This window comes from Rhipicephalus sanguineus, chromosome 11, assembly GCF_013339695.2.
Source record: "Rhipicephalus sanguineus isolate Rsan-2018 chromosome 11, BIME_Rsan_1.4, whole genome shotgun sequence".
Taxonomy (NCBI): Eukaryota; Metazoa; Arthropoda; class Arachnida; order Ixodida; family Ixodidae; genus Rhipicephalus; species Rhipicephalus sanguineus.
Window position 1 is genome coordinate 120,866,681 of NC_051186.1, and position 23,623 is coordinate 120,890,303.

Consider the following 23,623-nt stretch of genomic DNA (forward strand, 5'->3'; position numbering starts at 1 on the left):
CGCACTGTGACCGAAACCTCCGGCAGTTAATGGTTTGACGTGGCTTTCAGTTCCTCTGAACAGCCTGAGGGTTAGCGAGCCTGATGAAACCTCCGTTTGTAGGCACCAGTGCAACAGGAATGCTGTTGACACCACTGCGTAAAAACGAGTCTAGTGGGAATTCATTATACGGCAGTGACGCTGACCAGGCGGATCGCGCCTGATCAGGAGAATTGGTCGACATTAGCACTGAAGATTCGGGTAAGTTCAAAAGCACATAATCAACTAGAGACTCAGAAGCTAAAACCACCGCATACTCAGCCAACAACACCACAGCAGGTTGCATTCCAACGTAGATGTAGATGTAGATGTAGATCCTGTACATCTGGCTCACACCCACTCAGGGGGATTGGCCAAGAATCGGGTAGCTTAGGAGGAGGAGGAGGAATAAACTTTATTGTCAACCAGCAATTTAAGCTCCTTGGCCTAGGCCTCCCACGTGGGGACGTCGAGGTCTTGCCTGGAAAAAATTATTTAAAAACTAGTAATGAGAATAATTTCCTATTTTGTTTGACAAAAAGATTTTTTTAACAAGTTAATTTTGTGAGAATAATAATTAAAAAAAGGAAAAAAAAGGTGGGTGGAAATAATTTTCATCAAATGAGTAATACATAGATATAGAAAGGAGTCTTGCTGTACTTTGCTTCTGGTTAACTACGGAACTTTTGAACTGTGGTTATTGTTTAAATCTCTTTGACTGTTCTATGAAATCTTGCATGGCCTCGCATACTTTCCCGCTGCTGTGCCCAAGGGTAAGTGCACCTAGAGATAGTAAATTTGAGGTTCTCAACTCTAATCCCATTATGCGTAACGGCGTTTCTAGAGATGTCTTTCGTAATGTAGAAAACTTTTGACATGAGATCAGAAAGTGTTCTATTGTTTCCTCTTCGCTACAATAAGAACAAAGGGGTGATGGTGCCAAACCGGCTCTATATAAATAAAATTTTAATGATGGAATTCGACAACGCAACTTCGTAATTATAACTTCCAGATCTCTGTTATGACATGTTGAACTTTTCCAGGGTGTCATTAGATGATTAAAGTCCGGGGAATTTCTTAGAGCCGATATACTGAATTCTCGCATCATCATTTGCCTCCGAAATCTAGCCGGTACTATAAAAGCTGCTGTAGGGGTAATATTAATAGCTGGTCCGTCTAACGCCGCTTTCGCTAATGTATCAGCTGTTTCATTTAGAAATAGACCTCTGTGCCCAGGTACCCGTACTAAACGAACATACGTTAAGTGCTCAGGTGTTAGGGATTTGAACTCTTTCAATGTTTTCATATCACCGGATGCCGTGAGCGCACTGCACACTGATAACGAGTCCGTTATTATTACTGCGGAATTTATTGATGTCGGAAGTTTACGAAGCCAAGACTATCGCTAAAAATTCTGCAATGAAGATGGGTGTGTAATCTGGAATTCGGAGCGAAAAGGACCAGTCGAGAACAGGGCAGTATATACAGATGCCACACTTTTCCTCTCTCTGCGACGCGTCCGTCGCAATGACTACGTCTGCTTGCATTCTGACCAGGTAGTCCTGTAGGGTAGCTCTTAACATGTTACTCGGTAGGTGTTTTGCATTGTTAGGGAAAATGTCATCAAAGTAGATTTGAAGAGAATTTGTCGCTTTACTAATCGGAATAACCTCCCTTATTTGGACGGACAGTGGATCGAGGAGAGATTGTACAAATTTTACTTGAGGTGTGTGAAATCTATGCCAATAACAATAAAAAAATAAACCCGGTTGCGCAATGAAAACTGTTTGGTTACGCCCTTGATTGATTGATTGAAGCCTATCAATTTTGGCACATAGCCACTCTGGGGGATTGGCCAAGAAAAATTAATGTAGCCTATGGATGATAACCACATTAATTTTTACCTCCCTATTACTAAAGTAGAAAAAAAACGCGAAGATAAAGAGCAATCAAATTACAAAAGGCATTATAGCCTATGAAGGATAATTACATTAATTACAATTTTGAGCCAATCAGACAGCTGAGTTTACCTGACCCGACCAAATTTGACTCTATGACTTACTTTTAATCACATTTTATAATTATGTCGCCAGTATTTTTCCAGTATTTCTTAAAGTAGACCTTACGTTGGAATACGTTTAGTTGCTAGAATGAAATTACACACAGCATCGAAAATTTCTCTATGACAATGTCTTAAAACAGAGGCACCGAAATTTAGAGCATTTTCTGCAGTTAAACCAATCGTCGAAAATGGAATAACCAGAAGTCTTTTCCTAATTATTGAACGTCCTCAATCGTCCGCTTCTTCTTCGCCTGGTCAGCTTCCTCATTGATATTTCCTTCTTCTTTCATGTGGACTGTGAAGTATCCTAGATATATACACAGCACGCGCAGGCGCACTGCACAATATTACAGTCACCGTTGCAGTTGTGAGAGTTGCGTTACAGTTGTTATGCTTATACTTATCCATTATGACGGAGAACGCAAGCACGTTTCACGAACCCTTGTGCATGAGTGGAAGGGGCTCTTGGCAGTTCTTGAATAAGGTCACCATCACCGTGATCAGTGAACACCAGCAGCTGGAGAGGACTTGTTTATCGGATCCGTTCGTGATCGTGCTACGGTGAATACAGTACTCCGTGAGGAAATGCTAGCAGTACCAAAAGCACCTGTTTTGTTTTGGTGCTGCTGGCATTTCCTCACGAATAACTATGTAGTACCAACTTGCTCAACAAGCCACCCTAAGGAATACAGTACACCGTGACAACTATACAAAGCTGTCTTGCTCAGCTAGCGTGCCTGTACAGCCGAGTTTTTACGAGGCCCGCCTTCGAATCGTTGGTACGCGGGTTTTAATCCCGCCTCGGCAAGGAACTTTTTTCACCAAAAATCTTTCTCTTGCTCTTTGTTTTTTTTCTCTCTCTCTCTCTCTGTACTCGTTCTCTCACCCATACGAGGTACTGCATCCCACGCCAGACAAATCGGCGCAACAGTAAAGCGCGCGCCGGCCGCACAAGTTCGTGGAGCGAAGCAGAAGATGAAGAGGAGGACGACAGAGCGGGCGCCGGCTGAGTTATTAGATGCGAAGTATCTTAAGGCGGAGCTCACTCCGGTGGTGGTGGTTGTAGTGTACTAGAAAAATTATTCTAGCACACTATAGTGGTGGTAGTGGTCGTGGTGGTGGTGGTGGTGGTGGTGGTGGTGGTGGTGGTGTGCGGCGTGACCACCCTTACTGCGCATGCGCATACCCTCTCAACTTCCCCTCTCCACTCACCCTTTCCACTCTTCCTCTGAAACTCGGGCTAGACATGCCGAAATTCTCTCCTGCTCAACGCCGCGATGAGCTCGAGCACATGCGCGTCCCCTCCGCTTCTCTCTCCACTCCTACGCTGCCCCCCTCTCGCCCGCCTGTCGACTGCGTTCTCCGCTCGCCCTGTGAGAATTAACGGCCAGGCTAGACGGAAGATATAACGCGCGTAGCGTCCCTCTCCGCGTTCCACGACGCGAGGTCGGTAGCATGTCCAATGAAAGCCAACGGAACGCGATCGTGCAAGTGCTCCGGCTTCGCATCGGCTCATGGTCCCCTTTAGCGGGAGATGGTGTAATTTTGCGTAGCACGCGCTTGAAACGTTGAGAACATTCATAACGATGACAGTTTATGCGAACGTGTAACGGCATAACGAAAAGCATAACACCCCGCTACGGTGGTCTAGTGGTTATGGCGCTCGACTGCTGACCCGGAGGTCGCGGGATCGAATCCCGGCCGCGGCGGCTGCATTTTCGATGGAGGCGAGAATGTTTGAGGCCCGTGTACTTAGATTTAGGTGCACGTTAAGGAACCCCAGGTGGTCGAAATTTCCGGAGCCCTCCACTGCGACGTCTCTCATAATCATATCGTGGTTTTGGGACGTTAAACCGCAGATATTATTATTATTAAAAGCACAACAGTTCCGCTGTAAAATTCACACGGGCTCTTATGCGTTCGCCTGAGACGACTCGAAGGCTTTGGCTTTCGAGTCGTCTCAGGCCTTCTTTCCCTACGGTGCCATGTAATGGCATCTTTGGGAAATTCCAACTTTGGGAAACTTTTATGCCAAACGCTCGGCTTCGGTGCTCGCGCGACGAGTCTGGCGTGGGTATTTCCGAACACTGGCAAGCACTATATACTCCACATCACCACTACCGTTCAGCACTACCAAAGTTACGGGGTGCAAGCAAGCCACACGCTTGCGCAGCAAAACATAGTTCCAGATATAGTTACCTTAAAATTGGCAGAGTTGACACATTTGCGTTTGTCTGGCGTGTGTTACGTCATATCGATGCGTGGTATGCTTACTCTTCTTCGCATTTACGTCGTATGCATTTAATTATTTGTATCAGTAACCGCCAGTAACTGTGGTTACAAATCAACATGGCGGCACCCATGCAGACGCTACCGCCCGCTTCGACCCGGACATGTGCTTGCTACTCGCCCACTGCGCTGACAGCAACAAATAAACTGCACAATGACCCGTCGTTTTGTATCACTTCACGCTGAAGACAAAGCATCAGCAACGTTTTGTCGTTAATCGCGAGATCAGATGTTGTTTAGTCACGCCTGCTAAGCCTAAAGCGCTGAGAATTTCATCATGGTTATTAGAAATAGCTCATTATAGTCACGAATACATTCCTGTCGAAGCGTTAGGACATAAATCTAAAGTAAATACAAGCGTCAATTTGGAACTTGCGGGCCACACAGCGCACGATGACGACTTGATAAACTCGAGCCGGTGGGCACCAGCGTTGACGTGTGCAGCCTTTTTTTTTCTTCTAGCGGCGCTCTCTGCTCGCTTCACTTAAAGTCACTGGAACGGGAAAAGCACCGCGTTCTTTTTCTCTTCGCCGCCACGCCCTTTCGGCGGCTTCGCCACATAAATGGTCCAGCTCGCTCTCCTCGCTAGCGTCTGCCGGCCTCCGACGCACTGCGCTTTGAAGCGCGATTGTTTTTATAGCCTTAAAAAAGCGTGCAGGAACATTACGACATCCCGTATCGTTTTGACACTTCATCGCAAGCTTGTTGAGGCATCGAAGAAGGACTGGGTGCGGCGCCGGCTGCGCTTTCGGGAGCAGCAACCGGCGGGAAACGAGCAAAGCCCTCTTTGCAATTCCCAGCGGGAAAAAGGATGCCAAGCGACGGGCTGTGCGGCTGCACAGAATACGGCGCGAAAAATTTGTTCCTACGACTGATACCCGCCTTTGTGAGGCAAGCGTTTCATTGAGAATTCGTAAATGCTGTTTCGGGGAATGTTGGCGTCTCCGCTGCACTAGTGCAGCTTGTTTCGCGTGGTTGCTGCAGAAGGTTCATGCACAATAACATTGTCGGGCAGCTCTTAATTATGTTTGGCATAAATGACGCCTTCGGGCTCAGATATAATTATCAGTGCGCCATGAAAACTGACTGCTACAGATTGGTATTGCGTGACTTGACTGAACGACGAACATAAAAAAATTACACCATCTCCCGCTAAAGGGGACCATGAGGCGATGCGAAGCCGGAGCACCTGCACGATCGCGTTCCGTTGGCGTTCGCTGGGCATGCTACCGACCTCGCGTCGTCGAACGCGAAGAGGGACGCTACGCGCGTCGTATCTTCCATCTAGCCTGGCCGTTAATTCTCACAGGGCGAGCGGGGAACGCGGTCGACAGGCGGGCGAGAGGGGGTAGCGTAGGAGAGGAGAGAGAAGGGGAGGGGACGCGCATGCGCTCGAGCTCATCGCGTCGTTGCGCAGGAGAGAATTTCGGCATGTCTAGCCCGCGTTTTAGAGGAAGAGTAGAAAGGGGAGGGGAGAGGGAAAGTGGAAAGAGGGAATGTGGAGAGGGAAAGTGGAGAGGGGGTGGGAGAGGGAACGTGGAGAGGGAAAGTGGAGAGGGGAAGGGGAGAGGTGTGTGGAGAGGGTATGCGCATGCGCAGTAAGGGTGGTCACGCCGCACATCACCGGATTGAGCTCGGCCTTAAGATACTTCGCATCTAATTGTATGTACCATGAAAATAATGGCACGCATGTAATGTAAGGCATCATCTACATGCCATGCTCATGGTGCACTCGTGGCCGATTCGCTGGCTTGATATGCACCAAAATCGGTATTGCGTGACGTGACTGTATGACGAAAATAAATACCAGAGGGTAACATGAAAATAATGGCACGCATGTCATGTATAAGGCATGATTTACATGCCATGCTTATGGTGCACCCGCGGCCGGTGCGCTGGCTTGATATGCACCAAGACTGGTAGCGCGTGACGTGACTGTATAATTGTGCCTTTTGTGACAATCCGGCAGATCCCACGCATTGTGGGAATCAATATAATATGCGAAGCAGCCAGCAAAGAGCTGCCTATATCGCCTTGTTCGTCTTTGAGGCAGATGAAATCATTCATGTCATGACATCTAGTTCACTATATATCGCTTGTTTGTCATGCATGCATGCATGTAGAATCTGGTATATACAACGCATGACCTGTAATATATGTTCGCACCCACGTCATGTCATACCAAATTTGGTATACATCCAGTTAACAAAACGGCCGGAAGCACACAAAGAAAGTGTAATGTAAACCATGCCGTACATGTAATGCATGTCATGGTTTTCACGTTACCACCTATCACTCATGTTCGTCATACTGTCACCTCGCGCTATACCAATTTTGGTGTATATCAAGCTACCAAACCGGCCGCGAGCGCACCATGAGCGTGGCAAGTACGTGATGCTGTACGTGACATACAAGTCATGATTTTCATGTTACCACCTGTCACTAACGTTCATCATACAGGAATATCTCGTCATATCAATTTTGGTATATATGCATTTTACTAAACGACCGCGAGCGCCCTGAGGCCATGTCATGTTAATTATGTTTTACAGGGTATACCTGCCATGATTTGCACGTTATGACCAGTAACTTATGTTCGTCATACACTCTTGCCACGCCATAACAATTTTGGTGTGTATCACGCTAGCGAAGCGGCCGCGAGCGCACCATGAGCGTGGCATGTAAATCATGCCGTACATGTCATTATTTTCATGTTACCACCTGTAGTTTATATTCGTCATACAGTCGTGTTATGCCATACCAAATTTGGTATACATCCCATTAACGAAACGGCCAGGAGAGCATATAGTCGTGGGCGGATGGATGGATGGATGGACGGACGGACGGACGGACGGACGGACGGATGGATGAATGGATGCATGCATGCATGCTACATTCAAACTCGCAGAAGTTCGCTAAGAAATGATTCGCATTTAATAAATGCCGACAGCCGAGCGCGTAAATGCCACGCAGTTATCGCGTTAGTACACGTGCGTGCGCATGTAGGCAAGTGAAAACTGCCGCTATTTCTTTCCTAATCAGTTAGAGAACAAAGGTATGCTTTATTCGGGGCTGCAAAAGCACACGCAATGCGTAAAACATGCGTTACTCCGCGTGAAATCAACACCGCGCCGGCGAAGCTTCGGCCACGCTGGACCAAATATGGCGGCGGGCAGGACGGTCGCGGTACTTTTCCCGTTCCAGTGACTTTAGCTTCACTCGCCCAATGTCTGCCTGCAGACACCACGGGAACGCTCAGCCTTTGGCTGAGCAGACGACGCTGCGCCGATGAATACCTTATGGGGAATTTTCGCCCTTCCTATTGGTTAAGGGGCCTTGTAGCCTCCACAGTGCTGAAGGAAACTTCTGAGATGGAGTATAGAAAGATGATGAAAAACGTCATGACGATGCCGCTCGAAAACGACGTTCCAGAGCAGGTTGCAACCAACTCAAAGCCGCCACTCTGGTCTGGTGGTTGTGGTGCTCGACTTCTCACCCGAAGGTCGCGGGATCGAATCCCGGCCGCTGCTGCCGCATTTTCTGTGGAGGCGAAAGTGCTTGAGGTCCGTGTACTGAGATTTCGGTGTACGTTAAAGAACGCCAGGTGGTCGAAATTTCCGGAGCCCTGCATGACGGCGTGTCTCATAATCATATCATGGTTTTGGAACGTTAAACCCCACCAAATATTATTATGTAACCTACACAAAAGCTCTGTGCTTATGCAATTCTTGAAAACTCATGATGACATTACGCATAATTATCTATTCATGCTTAAGCGGTGCTCATATGAGCTGCGCAAGCATCACACTCTCTCGCTTGTACGTTCGTTTGCCACGTCACTATCAGTCGCATACTCGGTCCAAACTGCTCGGATGTAGCTAACGAAATATTGCACGCATTTAATGCAAGAGCATTCGTTTGCACAGCGTGTATCATGAAGGCGCTTAACGCATATAAATATCGAGTGTTCGGCATTGCTGAAACAGAGCCTGCTGAAACTTAGAAGCCATTCATAAATTTATTTCCTTTCTACCAACGACATTACAGCGCCTCAGATAAAAGTCATACGCATGAGTCATAGACGTCGCGAATTATCTTAGCAATAATGAAACTGAAATGTAATTAGGCACGAAATTTTATTAAATCACAGTAATATGACTATCCCCTTTCTTAGGGATATGCAAAGTGGCATCAGAGAGAACGTGCAAGATTATTCGGCTCCATCGCAGCGGTGCGGTACGCGAAGTTCCTGAACTGAAGCAATTTATAGGTATTTAGTTTATAATCGCCTCAAGCACTTGGGTTGAAGCACAGCACACCCACAGCCGCACTCATAATTGAGCTAGTCTAACCCAAAGGAGTTAGAAAAATAATTGCTGGAGTGGGAATTATGCATCAAGAGGGAAGCCATGCCCCTACTAAACGGCGGCTGCGGCCGCCATTTTGAGGGGGCATGGCTTCATCCGGAGCCGGCAAATGTACTGAAACGCGGCCCTCGAAGGTGCGCCGGTCGCACGCGTCTCCGTGTGCACCTTTTTCGAACGAATGTTGTCTTTACTATGGGAATGTCGGCGATCAGCCATTTCTGATATGGCAATCCGATCTTTTATCGAGCTGACTTGCCATTTCACGTTGCCACATTTCATTGTTGCCTGGATGTGAACGCATGACCGTCGTTGTTGCCTGTAGCAACTGAAGTTTTGCACTGCTAAGCACGTGGATGAAGGTTTGCTTCCCAGCATGGAAGCAAACCTTGCACAGCGGGGACACCTTTAGATAAGCTTTACAACAGCGTTACAACAGCTTTACAACAATGAGCTCACAACAAGAACGGGCTTTACAACAACAGCTTTACAACAATCAGCTTTACAAGAATGACCTAGTTGTCTATTCTTCAAATAGACAACCAGGTCATTCATTGACTGGGTTCAAGAGTATTTAAGCGACAGGCGTCAAGCAATTTTGATTGAAAGCGTTCTGTCCGACTTAAAGCCTGTCATGTCCGATGTACCGAAGGGTTCAGCATTGGGGCCGACATTATTCTTAATTTTCGGTAACGATATTCACATCGGTATAACTTCAAAAATTCGTCTGTTTGATAACGATTGCGTTATTTATCGTGCTGGTACTCACCGTAAAAACTGCGAAGAATTAGATAAAGACTTGCAGATATTGGGTGAGTGGTGTCATGACTGGTACGTGAATATTGCCAGTCATGACACCACCAGTTGTGAAACAAAATTAGTACTGTTTACTAGTTGTAATAATATTGTGTCGCACATCTATACAATAAATATTGAGGTATTTGAACTAGTCGAGTGATTTAAATACTTGGACCACTCATTTAAAGTTAGTCAATTGTTCGCCCGTACTGATCTACCACGTTTTTCTTTTCTTCATTTGGCAATCCTGGAGCGGAAGCAACTGCCGAGAGCAATAGCTGAAGAAGTAAATGATGATAAATTTTCAGAGGCACTAAAGCAATTCCTATTGCCTGGCATACCAATAGCAACCATCTTTGCAAGTTTGCAGGTATTAAAACGAAACGTACTCTGCAGGAGTGTTGAATTCGATGCTGCAGACAATTCTGAACATACCGAAAGACAATCTGTAACAATCACTGCTGCTGATTCATTTGAGGGGTGTTTGCGTATCGTTCAATAGCCAACGTTTGTGCAATTAGTATGGGTGTATAATCTGGAAGTCGAATGCCTCATCGAACGCGAAACGTCACCGTCGGCGACGGCGTAAACATAACGATACAAGAATTCACGTCATCGCTGATTGCGACTGGATGACGTCGCACATCGTCGGAATTTGTGGCGGCACTATGGCGTTGCACGAAGACATCACCGCACGAAATCATTGCACGGTCAAAGGTGGGCCGATGCTGGAGGCAGTGCAAAACCAGGTGAGGTGCAGAAAGGTTGAAATGCCTCCGATCCTGGAGGCAGTGCGAAGCCACGTTAGGACCAGAAATTTGGGTGAGAGGAGGATCATTGCGGCGATTAAGAAGAAAAACGTAATACCCTGCAGGTCCACCCAGTGTGCTATGCGCAGGAGCAACGGAGCTGCGGTTCTCCTGTGTTTCCCTTGTGATTTTCTGTGATGTTTTAATGAAAAACAGCAGATAATGAGGCCAAGGAAAGTAAAGGGGACGTTAATTGTACTGTATTAAGTGTATTGTAGTAATTGTGACAGATATGAAGAAAATAAAACGGACGGAAATACAACTTGCCGCCGGCAGGGACCAAACCTGCAACCTTCGGATTACGTGCCCGATGCTCCACCAAATCGACTTTCTTCACATATGCATCGCAATTACTGCAATACACTTAGAACAGTACACTTAACTTCCCCTGTACCTCTCTTGGCTTCATTATCTGCTGGTTTTCATTAAGGTTTTGTCAAACGAAGAAACGAGCACTCAAAGTACCCGTCTTTCATTCACTCGGTGATGTTGCGTGATATTGTTTTGTGATTGTGAGTTTCCCTGTGAGGCTATCCACTCGTCCGTGACCGAGGTAGTTACGCCATCTATTGGTGTATCTGGGAACCGGAGCGTGACATGCGACACGGACGTACATCTGTCGTCAGGACCAGCCCTGGAACAGCTCCGCTGTTTTAAAAAAAGTAACAAGATGACTTTCCCTTTCGAGTTGTCCTAGACCCCTAATAAGGGACCCTGTGTGTTCTTTTTGGAATCGTAGAGAGTACGAGTGACTCATTCGATTAATCAAACGTTGACCCGTGTAATGACCTTACATTTGCGACTCTTTGTGGTACAAGACAAGTTCGTGGCACTTTCGAGAGTCGTTGATGCGTGTTGTGGTCTGCGGTTGTCGTCTTTTTAGGAAGAAGCGGGCAACGGCAGTAAGGCGGGCGTTGATAACGACGCACTGTTTGCCTTCCCGCAAAACAACACGATAGCTTTGTCGCACTGACAACACGCGAGAAAACAATGCTCACAGCGTGCCAGTGTGTTGTTCAATCTAGTTCGCGAAACATCTGCCCTCTTGTAACGCCGCTATAGATGTTAAACGAGAGATAAGGCCCTCCTCTAACATCAGTACAGATGTCATGGAGAACTCAAGCTATTCCACAAGGCTTAAAGGGACATTAAAGTAAAACAATTAATCGGTTTATATTGATAAACTGTACTCTGAAAACAGTAATTTCACCGTCATAGGCATATTAGTACCGGGGCAAATCAAGGCCGTTTCCATTTAAAATTTCGCGCCGAAGTCTCCGCGCATGACGTCACGAATTTCCAAGTGAATTTTGCGTGTTTTGGTGACACTGGCACAACAAATTTCGTTGAAGCTTGGTATGTTTAGTCTCTGGCCCCCACAGAGGACAATGTGCTTTATTTTTACTTCTTAGAAACTACATAGGCCCTAGTAAACGCCGTCAAAGTCTATGACGTCAGGGCGATTAGTGCGGCAATTTCAAGGTGGCGGCGCCACCTGCATTTTGTTTTTGCGCGTTTTCTCACTTACCAAGCGTCTTCTCGCAGCAAGCACGGCGGTTTTGGTATTGGGAAACAGTCATTTACAAATAAGAAAAAAATCGCTTTTCTCTTTAATGTCTCTTTAAGAGTAGGAAAAAGTAGTGCTGTTTTAACCTAAAGGAAACTCATTACACAAGCTGAAAAGTGCTTCACCATTGCGGCAGTACGTGATCACTAGTGTGGTCACGTACTGCCGAGTGACGCGACTTAAGTATGCATACTGTGCTAGCGAATATAGGTTTTATGGGTATTTTTGATGCGCGAACTCCCTATACGTGTCCTCAAATGAACGGCTTATTCTGGCCACCCTGGGCTTCATCTACGTGATGTCAATGCGGGAGCAAAATTTATGTTCTCGACATCCTGGGAAACTGTGCTCAACTTATAGATGGTTTCAAGATTGCGATAGCAGGAGCACGTGGTGTACCCTAAGAAACTTCCGGTCACCTCATTTGTTATTCTGCAACACCGAAGCGTAAAGCATTTTTTTAAGTTTTGTCAGAGTAAGGGAATACTCTTTTTCCACTTTCACATAAAAGAAAGGCGCTTATAGTTAAGGACTAACTCTTTTAGTGTTGTGTGTAGCTTAGAAGAATATTTAATTCAAATATTTTGCTAGAAACAGGGAGAAAAGTGTTGAAACTCTACGGGCTACTCGCCAAGGCTTTCGTTCCCCGCCAATTCTGGTAGCCTACGCCAGCGCACGAAACCGGGAGCGATCCAGGGCCTGTGTTAGTAAACAGCGAAACCATATTGTCAAATGTGTTATATGTGTTACACTGTTGTGCAACTACTAATTACCGGTTTCTACTTGAGAAACAAGGCACCGCTTGTCAAGAAAGCACCTTTGATAAGCTGGAAAAATTTTTCATTTGCGGATAGTTCGCCAAGTCAGTTACTTATTAGTCAATTACGGTCGTATTCAGGTTTCAGCTCAATATTTCATTGTTTATTCTTATGCAAGTATGCTCTCATTGGCCAGAAATAAGGCTTAGCAATATATTCTATTATATGGAACTCTGTTTAGGCATTACAGGGTTAAACAAAGCACGTCGGAATGTTATTTTCACTTCAGGTATAGAGCAAAACATATGCAGCATTGTCATAGGCGTGCGCAGGGTTCCCCATGAGGGAGGGAAGAAGGTTTATCGCAGCGCCCTCCCCCTACTAAGTCAATGTACGAGGCAGATTTCACCCCCCCCCCTCTTAGGTGACTAGGGGGTTCAGTGTATGGGGCAGATTTCGCGCCTCCCCTCGTAGATCACTAGGGGGGCGGCCTCCCCGCCTGTCCCCCGCCGTGCGCACGCCTATGAACTTTGGTACAAGCAGTTCTCAACTCAAGTCTACTTTTTTATCATTTCTCTATTGCAGGGTGTGCTGGTGTTATAGTTGGACATCCTTTCGACACCATAAAGGTGAGTTAGAAATATACCTTCAAATTTCTACACGCTGACATTTTGTGCGTCAGTATACACGGGGAAGCAGGTACAGCTGTATTAATCCAGGCGCTCGTGGTGTCTTGACCTCTCTTGTGTTCGTGTTTGCACGCCCAGAATTTTAGAACAAGTACTTACCAGCTAGCTCAGCACTCTGTTATTTAATAACCTGCCGTTTTCCCCGTAATATTGTTCCAGCTTGAACGTGCCAAAACTTGAAAACGTGCGACCGATTCCCCGAATGTTATCATCATCATCATCGTACTCGCTACTATTATCATCATCGTATGCCATGACCCCTGCAAGACGAAAGCGTCTCCCAATGCTATCCAACTTTCCCTGTCCTGCGCAAGCTGATTCCATTTTATCCCTGAAAATTTTCATTTCATCATCCCTTCTGACACCCTGCCGTCCTCGGCTTACGGCCCCTATCTCTCGGTATCCATTCCGTCGCTCTAATTGACCATCGGTTATCTGTGGGGCTTTATCTCGTTCTGCTTAAGAGGGAGCGTCACTGAAAAAAGAGACAGTGCATCCTGATGCTGTTGTGGCTATATACGGCTGAGGGGCTCCATGCACGCACGGATTGCGTGATTGTATCTGCCGCTTCGTCGAACGCGTTCCCACTTCCACCGCATAAGCGATAAGATAATGATTCGAACGAGTCAGACAGGCTTGCTTTCGTACCGCGGCCAATCGCGTCATAGTGCAATCTCTCGCTGTAAAGGCTGCAGATGACATGTACTCGAGTCAGGATTCCGCGGCTTGAGCGTTATCCTACAGTTTGCTTTCGTTAACTGTTTTTCCAGAGGTTATCGTAACTGAGCTTCGTGTCAACACGTCAAGCCTCCGGGTGGGCCCGACCCCCAAGTAGTTGAGTTAGGTGCACATTTCTATCAATGTGCCACCGCGGTCGTACTGTGGGTAAAATTCTCGTCTGCTGAATCGAATTTTTCGGGTTAGATCCCGGCCGCGGTGGCCAGGTGGTCGAAATTTCTGAAGCCTTCCACTGAAGCATGCCTCAAGTCATATCGTCGTTTTGGCACGCAAAATCCCAGAAATAATTACATTTTAGTAAGACCTATGCAGCGAGGGCCTTTTTTTAATACGTATAGTATTTATTTAGCTATCCTCCAGTCTTTTGTACTGGTCAACCGGCTAACCCCGAATCACGTCCAAACACAAACGCACAAGCATTCGACATCAGCGCAGCGCATGTGTACATCGAATAAACATAAATCAAAATGTCAAAATTGTTCCGTCGGCGGGGTTTGAAAGCCCGGCCTCCAGTAACGAAGCCCACAGCGCCACAGGCGTAGACCGTCATCAGGCGAAATAGAACACGTCGGAGAACTTTCTTCGAGTAAGCGTGGCCTGAAAGAGGGGGAGGAGGAGAGGCTGAGCAAAGGAAAAGACGCAACTTCTGCAGATACAACGTAAGAAGTCCGGAGAGGCCCCGCTCAGACGACAGAAGCGCGGCAGCCGATCGCTTCCGCGACTAAAGAAATAATCCCGCTGATGCACGCGGCAACGTTGTCCGAAGGCGGGGTCACCGGCTGTCTGGCTCATGACGTTAGTCTGGAGTGCGTGCTCATTGGTGGAGGCTTGTGCGCATCCGCCTTTGAGGAGGAAATGCCACGGACTTCTAAAGTTTTATCGAATTTTATGGGAGCACGTCTCAGCACCTGTGGGGAAATAAAGAGAGGGTAATAACTATGTGAAGAGGTGAGGAGAAGGAAAGGTGACTGGCGACCATAGCCGAGGACGCGTCGGGCGGCTTTTACAGCCGGTTGTCCAGTCCAGTGTCCCCAAGGAAGAGAAGGACCGCCTAGAAGACTTGGGTGTGGTGCTGTGCAGGGAACAGGAGGTCCCTCTGTGTAGCAGCGGGTAGACCCTGACGACGCAGTGCGGCAAGCAAGGCGGCTCGTTGAGCGTGAAGCGCTAGGCATACACACAACCGAAGCTCAACCGTTTCGTCTGCCCCGCACGCAGTGTACGCAGGGTGACGAGGATCTGCAAAGCCCGTGACGCCGGGCCGCAGGTCAGGAGCAGCCGATGCGTGAACACAGGAGAAGGGACCGCTCCCTCCTGGACAGACCTCGGTGAGGCAGCCTCCTCGATTAGCTCCGGCAGCGCGCTACGGAGGTCACGGTGCAAGAAGGCGCATTGAGACGCTTCACGCGTTTTCACTACGCTGACGAAACGTCGTCAACTCGCCCTTCAGTGGAATGCCGGTGCAAACCTTGAGGAACGTTTGACGCACGGTCATGTCCATTGGATTGACAGTGAAAATCATTGTGAAATAATTTCTGTTGTGTCAATTTAAAGAGTGTTTATGGCTAGGACATATCCGTCGCCCGTGGGTGAAAACGTATGTGCCAGAGAAATTGGGCAAACCCCACTGCTCACCACTCTCCAACTGAAAATGAAGTGACATGCGCGGGCAAAAAACGCATCAGCCGCAGAAAGTGGGCAAACCCCACCACACTCTTCGCTGGTCCACCGAAACACTCACAGGGTCCCTGACGCATTCGCCTAAGACGACTCGAAGGTGAAAACAGTCTTGTTTTTTATTCTCAGTCAATGTATTGATACCCCCCACCCTACTCCGAAAGCTTTCTGTATCTAACGTGGCTTCACACTGTCTCCAGCATCGGAAGTATTGCAATCTTTCTTTACCTCACCTTGTTTTGCACTGCCTCCGTGATCGACCCACCTTTTACCGACCGACTATCTCATGTGATGACGTCATCATGTGACGTCACAATATTTTGCTATATGTGACTTCATGGTGACGTCATCGCGTGAATTTATTTCACCACTCATGTTGACGTCGACGCCGCGGTATGCTGACGCCGCCGACGCCGACGGTCAGCTTTCGCGTTTGATGAGGCATCTAAGGGCTTCGCCTCTTAAAGAATGACGAAGAGAACACACGGGCGGCAAACATCAATTAAACCCGCGTACGAGACGCCAAGCGCATGCAGCAAGCCAGACAAGACAACGCATGTCGCGATACGGAGAATGCGGCAAAACGACACACGCTGGTGAAATGAAAAAACCTTAATGGAGCATTCACTAAATTCGTAAGGGACTTTCTGAATAGACATCATTCCGGATTTAGTTGCAGAGTGTGTGATCGGCTGAGCCGCTGAGAGAAAAAAAAAAGCGTTTTAATGTACCATGGTCTTCCCAGATATAGGGAAGCGTGCAAAAGTGTATATATTCCTAAAATTTTTAATGAACTACCCCAAGTGTTCTTTTTTTTTTTCCTGCTACTTCAAAAAAAGCAGTTGAAGAAATTATTCACTGAGTTGTGAAATTACATTGGGTATAGACTACTTCTAGGTAATATATGTCTTTTGTCCCTTCTCTGTTCCTTTCTTTTTATTTAATTATTGCCTGTGAACAAGCATTTGGATCAATTCCTCTGTTCGTTGTCAAAAAAAGGTATTTTGTGATTATGTACCCACATCGCTATAACCGGCTATGCATGGACTAGTCACACAAGTCTTCGCAGACTTCGGCAGGCCCGTTTGTGTCTACACTTTCTGGATGGGTACAATAAAGTATTTATTATTATTATTATTATTATTATTATTATTATTATTATTATTATTATTATTATTATTATTATTATTATTATTATTTGTTGTTGTTGTTGTTGTTGTTGTTCACCAGCCGAAACCACAATATGATTATGAGGCACAACGCAAATATGTCGGTTTGGTTCATGCTTCAAACATACTTAATCTCCCTTTGCCAGACGAGCTGTCCAACAGCTCTATTCTCTACGATATTACGCCATCAAGCAAGAAACGCTACCAGAATGTCTCCTCAAGTCAACAAATACAGTCCTTGCAGCGCCATCATTCCTTTAAGAAATCGAATATACTTTTAAAATCATTCTGCGATTCATACATTGATAATCATATTCAATGGTTTCTGGCCAGTTGTTTTGCGGCTCAGTGGCCGAGTTTGTATTTATAAATATCACAACTGCATGAAGGAACATTCAATTAAAACTCACAGAAGGTCATCATGTGATCGCCAAGAGCGTAGATTTGTCTCATTCTCCGATTCAAGTCCATCGTCCTTTTTCCTTCTTTTTTTTAATTAACCGATACTTGCCTCAGGTTCTACAATGACCTTGAAGATAGCAGAAAATGGCAGCATCTACCGAAATACTGCATATTTCATGTACACATCTCCCTCTTAATACTCTAATCTTCCGTAAGTCCGTCTTCATTGTTTTGTACACCGCAAATCCACGCATTTCTCACATGTTCAGAGTCATGTTTGCAAGCGTCCCGGTTGTGCGCAATAATAGGGAGCTTTCGAATAGCGTACGCTAGGTTAGCGTTAGCGTTTGCTGCCCGCTATTACCGTCACTTAACGGGAGCCCGCAAGCGGTTAGCGTACGACGCATGCGCAGTTGCGCGAAAAGCCAACGCAAAGCTTTGCGTACGCTATTCGAAAACTGCCTAATACCTCTTGTATCAGGCGGCTAAGCCGTGAGCCTACGCTGACGACGATCGTTCCGAGCTCTCTCGCAACACGCATCGCGTCCTTTGTTGTCCGGGCGTACCTCTATCGTCTAATCGCATTCCCTCCGCTCGTGATAAAGGCGTGGGGCCATGCCCTCGCAGATAAAACAGTTCAGCAATTACTTCTGTACCGGCATGGTGGAGGTCTATCCTTTCTTGCGAGGCGGGGGGGCTTCCTTATCGCTCGGAGCATGCACTGACGCGGTTGACGCTGCGAACGACGTGCGAACGTGATCATTTTATGCCACCTTTTCTGGCACTCGTTCGCAAGCCGCGTCCTCCCACGGGACACCGAGGACATTCGCGCGTCCGTAAACGCGGACGCGTGCTCACACCACCCTGTCCCTCATAAAACAAAGGCCACAGCTTCTTAGTACGTTTCAGAGAACCTAACCTAATCTAACCTAACCTTCACTTTTGGGCTGCAACACGGTCTTTCTCAAGACACATTATGTATAGTACAAATGTGTAGTTATGCGGGTATACACGAAATCATGGACAAGAAGCGATCGAACGGTCTTGGTTATTGTAAGCCACACCAATATATACCCCACAGATAGTAAAGCAAAAGAAAGTATAGCGGTACTTATTCGTGTTTTTAGTTCCAATTTAGAAATTATTTAGGATACAAAGTACCAATGAAGATGCACGATAAAGCATTAAAAGGACACTAAAGGCAAATATTAAGTTGACGTTGATTGTTGAAATAGCGGTCCTTAGAAACCTCGTAGTGCTACTCTTATGGCAAGGAAGTGCTTATTTTGAAACAAAATCAAGTTTTAGTGGTCCGCATCGCGTTAGCGCTCTTCAAATCACCCGCCTGAAAGCGGTATTTCGCACGTCACTGTTGCCGTGCCCAATGTTGCCCGCCTTCACTGCGTGGCGGCGTGCACTGGCGGCGTGCACCATTCGGGCATCCGGCAATATCACATGCATGCGGTATTTTGTCGAACTTTCTGTCAGAGCGACTTTCACGAGCGTGCAAAACACACGCGGCAGTACACGATGTGGAAAATACCACTGAAAGGCGACCCCGTGGGCGAAGCAGGGCGACTTAAGAGGGTGTTGAGGCGAGCTCGTTGGTACGGATCCATTAGAATGCAGCGCTTAAAGAACACAAACACTTCGAACGAAAACGAAGACAGCGCCCGTCCTCGTTTTCGTTCGAAGTGTTTGTGTTCTTTAAGCGCTGCATTCTAATTGAAGCAGGGCGCCGGGCGAAGCGCAGTTCGGCGAAAACGGAACCTTTGAACCACGCGCGCGGATCCCCATGGCAACTCCAAAGAGGTTCTTTTTTCCATGAATCAAACAGAAACGAACAAGCAGCATTTTATTACGTCTCGTGATGCGCAGAAGGTTCTTTTTTGTTGCAGCTAGTTTGATTACGAGTGATTAATTGTAGTCGGACTCTCTCACGTCATCGGTATCATTTCCAAAATGTCACACTCGTGGCGCTCATCGTGCGATACATTTAGCTTAATTTCTCGGTAAGTAGGGCACTGCCGTTGATAATATTGTCGTTTTAGACGTTGTCATAGATTGAGCTTTCACTCTGACATGAGTTGTTGTTTGCCTTTAGTGTCCCTTCAAGGCAGCTTCGCCCTAGTGCTGCCAAGCCTGAAGGAACGGCGGAGCTAGGCGGCATTTCTTGTTTCTTTTTATTTTTCTTCTCTTTTTCTTCCTCTCTTTCTCTCTATTTTTCTATCTCTTTATTGTATCTGTTTCTATTTCTTTTTCTATACTTTCTCCCCCTTTCTTTCCTTTCTTTCTCTATCTCTATTTCTCGCTTCCTCTTTGTTTCTATCTCCTTTTCTGTCTATTTGCTTCTCTCTCTTTCTTTATCTTGCTGCCTTGCTCTGTTCTTTTTCCATTGTTTTCCGTGCCTGTTTATTCCTATATCTTTCTCTCTCTGTCTATTTATTTCTCTGTCTTTCTATCTTTTTTTTCTCTTTCTTCCCTTTCTTTCTCTATATTTCTCTCTTTCTCTCTCGTTCTCTGCCCCTGTACTCGTTCTCTCGCCCATTCGAGTTATTGCATCCCACGACGGACAAATCGACGCAGCGGGAGAGCGCGCGCAGGGCGCACGTGCTCTGAGAGCGAAGCAGAACATGAAGAAGAGGGTGAGAGTGAGCACGCGCCGCCAGAGTTGTTCCCTTGCATGCACTGGAAAGGTAGAGGCCATTCATGACGACGATAGTTTTTGTGAACGCGCAACGGCATAACTTTTCTAGCACCTACGCTGTAAAACAACTTGCTGAATATGCGAATGGCAAAAGCGTGATCGCGGTCACGACGAATCTTAAGGGTGATTCCGAATCCGTTAAAACCGGGAAGGCCGAAGTGGCAGAGGAGTTGGCCATTACACTGGCCGTGGCCACCACCAAAGCTGTAGTTATAACGACTCTAAAACTGCCATTCAAAATTACGCTAAAGGTTGAATATCGCCAGAAGTACGAGGAATACTAGTTAGCTAACTTTCGCGATAGGAGGGAATTTCGTATCACATGGGCGACCGCACAGTCCTCCCTTCCCGAAAACGAAGCTGCGTACGACCTGTCTCGGAGGCTAACGGACCGAGCGGGTGAAGAGCGGCCACCGCTAACCAACCATTACAGATTAGGGAGGGCCCGGTTGTCCCCTGCACACTCTTCACTTAATAGATAGCAGGCGACGTCCTGGCGCCTTCTTCAAACAAACATTTACCCGGATCTTATGGCATATAATAATTATTACCCGGATTTGTCCAGATATGTGTAAGTTTTGCCAGCAGAGGGCCGACCTCAATCGCATAACCTGGGCTTGCTCTCGAGCACCCATGTAGAACAAAACATATTGTCAAGTGGTCGTCACGTTGGCGAAGGCAGCAGTCGGAGTCTTCGAGACGAAACTCTTTATTTGGGCGAACCTGAACCCGGAAAATCAAAGGAGCAAAGTACAAGCAATTCAAGCTGTACACTGATAGCGGCGAACAGAGCGTCGGCCGTCGATAAACTGATCTGCGGCTAGGCGCGCCGGCATTTATACATGTGGCATCGAACATTCGAGTCTTATCGCCGGTAGCTCCGCTAGTTCCAGAACAAACTCAACTGTTCGCGTTTGCGCGCTCAAGCCTATCAGAAGATTCTAAAATAATCTGGAAGCTTCCCAGAGATTCGGGCGCGGTTTGCGAAAGGCAGTGGCTATATGTGTAACGGAACGGATCGGTTACATGGAAATACAAAGGAAGTGCACGTGGTATTGCCCCCCTCTGAAAAAACATCGTCCCGATGCTTAAAACAGAACATGCAATGGGGAAAAATATGTAAACGCACAGAAAGAACAATAATATAAAAAAGCAAAAAGTAGAATCCTCAGGTTGCCTAACGCGTATAAAACGGTTTAGGGCGCACGAAATGGACGACTTCAGGTCGTGTGCGGCGCCGCTGAGAGATCGTAATGCCTTCCGGGATGACCTCGTAATCTAGAGCGCCGAGACGTCGAAGCACCTTGTATGGGCCGAAGTATCGCCGAAGAAGTTTTTCGCTGAGTCCACGTCGGCGTATCGGTGTACAGACCCAGACACGGTCACCGGGCTGGTATTACGCGAAGCGTCGCCGAAGATTGTAAAGGCTGGACCCCACGTACGCGTTGCAGCGTGTCAGCGCCTGACCCTTTGACGCGGCGCCGCGCCATCTCCCTGTGGGGAGAGAGGGCGCGCGGCTACGCGAAGCTGCGCGCCCTGTCTCTCCATAGGGAGAGGCGCGGCGGCGCGTCATAAAGCTACGCGCTGACACGCTGCAACGCGTACGTGTGGTCAGGCCTTAACGGCGGCTGTCGGTCGTCTTCTGATTCTTGATGCGTAGGCGGGCGAGTTTGTCGGCCTTCTTCGGGGCGCTGAAGGTAGAGCGCAACGTCCAGGTCGTCCTCGTCACTGAAGGTCGGCAGCATGGCCACGAGCGTCGTCGAGGGGCTCCTTCCACAAACTAGCTTGAACGGCGTCATGTGAGTTGTTTCTTGCACTGCCACGTTGAAGCGAATGTTATCTACAGAAGGATGGAGTCCCATGTCCTGTGTTCGATGTCGACGTACATTGCCAGCATGTCGGCGATGGTCTTATTTAGACGGTCCGTGAGGTCATTGGTCCTGTGGGTGGCAGGCGGTGATATCGCGGTGGCTTGTCTGGCTGTATCCCAAGATCGTCTGTGTCGGTCAGCAGTAAAGGCCGTACCTCTGCCGGTGATGGGCCCTCTGCGGCGCCATGACGAAGGACAGTGTTCACAACGAAGAAGATGGCTACCTCGGCGGCACTTCCTATAGGCAGGGCCCTGGTATCGGCGTAGTGGGTGAGGTAGTCCGTGGCTACGACGATCCTCTTGTTACCGGACGTCGACGCCGGAAATGGCCCCAGCAAGTCCATCCCGATCTGCTAGAATGGTCTACGAGGTGAATGGATTGGCTGAAGAAATGCCGTTGGCCTTGTCGGCGGTGTCTTGCGTCGCTGACAGTCCCGGCATGTCCTCACGTAACGAGCAACGTCAGCGGTAAGGCATGGCCAGTAGTACTTTTCTTGTATCCTCGTGAGTGTGAGGGACAAACCGAGGTGGCCAACCGTCAGGTCGTCGTGCAGGGCCTGCAGAATTTCCGGTCGCAGTGCCGAAGATACTACAAGGTAGTAAACTCGGGCCAGCGAGAAGTTCTTCTTTACGAGGACGTCTTTCTGCAAGAAAAATGATGCCAATGCTCGCCCGAATACCTTGGGTACAACGGTGGTCTTGCCTTCCAAGTACATTTCCAGGCTTCTCAGTTCTGGGTCGCTTCGCTGTTGTTCGGCGAAGTCGTCGGCACTTACGGGTCCCAAGAAGCTCTCTTCGTCGAGATCGGCGGATCAGTTGGTGCGCCGGACAAGCAGTCGGCGTCAGAGTGCTTATGTCCGGACTTGTAAAGGACAGTAACTTCGAATTCTTAAAGCCTCAGACTCCGTCGTTCGAGACGACCTGAAGGGTCTTTCAGGTTAGCTAGACAACACAAGGCGTGGTAGTCGCTCAAAACTTTGAAGGGCCTGTCGTAGAGGTAGGGTCAAAACTTTGACGTAGCCCAGATGATGACAAGGCACTCCTTTTCTGTTGTGGAATAGTTGGCTTCCGCCTTGGATAGCGAGCGCCTAGCATAGCTGATAACCCTTTCCAGTCTGTCAGTCCTCTGCAAAAGGACGGCGCCGAGTCCTACGCTGCCTAAGTCGGCGTGGGTTTCCGTATCCGCGTATTCCTCGAAATTAGCAATTATCGGAGACGTTTGCGGGCGTCGTTTCAGTTCTTGAGATGCTTCGACTTGCACCGCTTCCGACCTACACTCGACGTCGGTCTTGGTCAGCTTAGTAAGTGGCTCGGCGATGCGTGCAAAGTTTTTGACAAGCCGCCTGTAATAAGCACACAGGCCGAGAAATCGACGCACAACGTTCATGTCGGCGGGTGGTGGGAATGTAGCGAGGGCAGCTGTCTTCTGTGGGTCAGGGCGGACTCCAGAGTTACTGATTACGTGTCCTAGGAAGAGAAGCTCTTCGTACGCGAATCGGCACTTTTCCGGTTTTAGTGTTAGGCCAGAGGGCCTGGTTGCCTGAAGCACTGTTTCAAGACGTCGGAAGTGTTCGTCAAAGTTGGGAGCGAAGACCACGACGTCATTTAGCTAGACAAGACAAGTCTACCACTTCATTCCAGCCAGCCACTGTGTCCATAACGCGCCTGAACGTCGCACGCGCCGCCAAAGACAAAATGGAAAGACCTTG

At 47.7% G+C, this 23,623-nt stretch overlaps 1 protein-coding gene across 1 annotated transcript in view; it reads left to right on the plus strand.

Moving 5' to 3' along the window:
* The first annotated feature begins 13,239 nt into the window (after window positions 1-13,239).
* The window catches only part of LOC119375640 (mitochondrial basic amino acids transporter), a 131,003-nt gene continuing 120,619 nt past the window's right edge, over window positions 13,240-23,623 (plus strand). The window contains exon 1 of the mRNA XM_049420295.1: window positions 13,240-13,294. The gene's annotated coding sequence lies outside the window, so the exon portion shown is untranslated. The remainder of the gene's footprint in view (window positions 13,295-23,623) is intronic.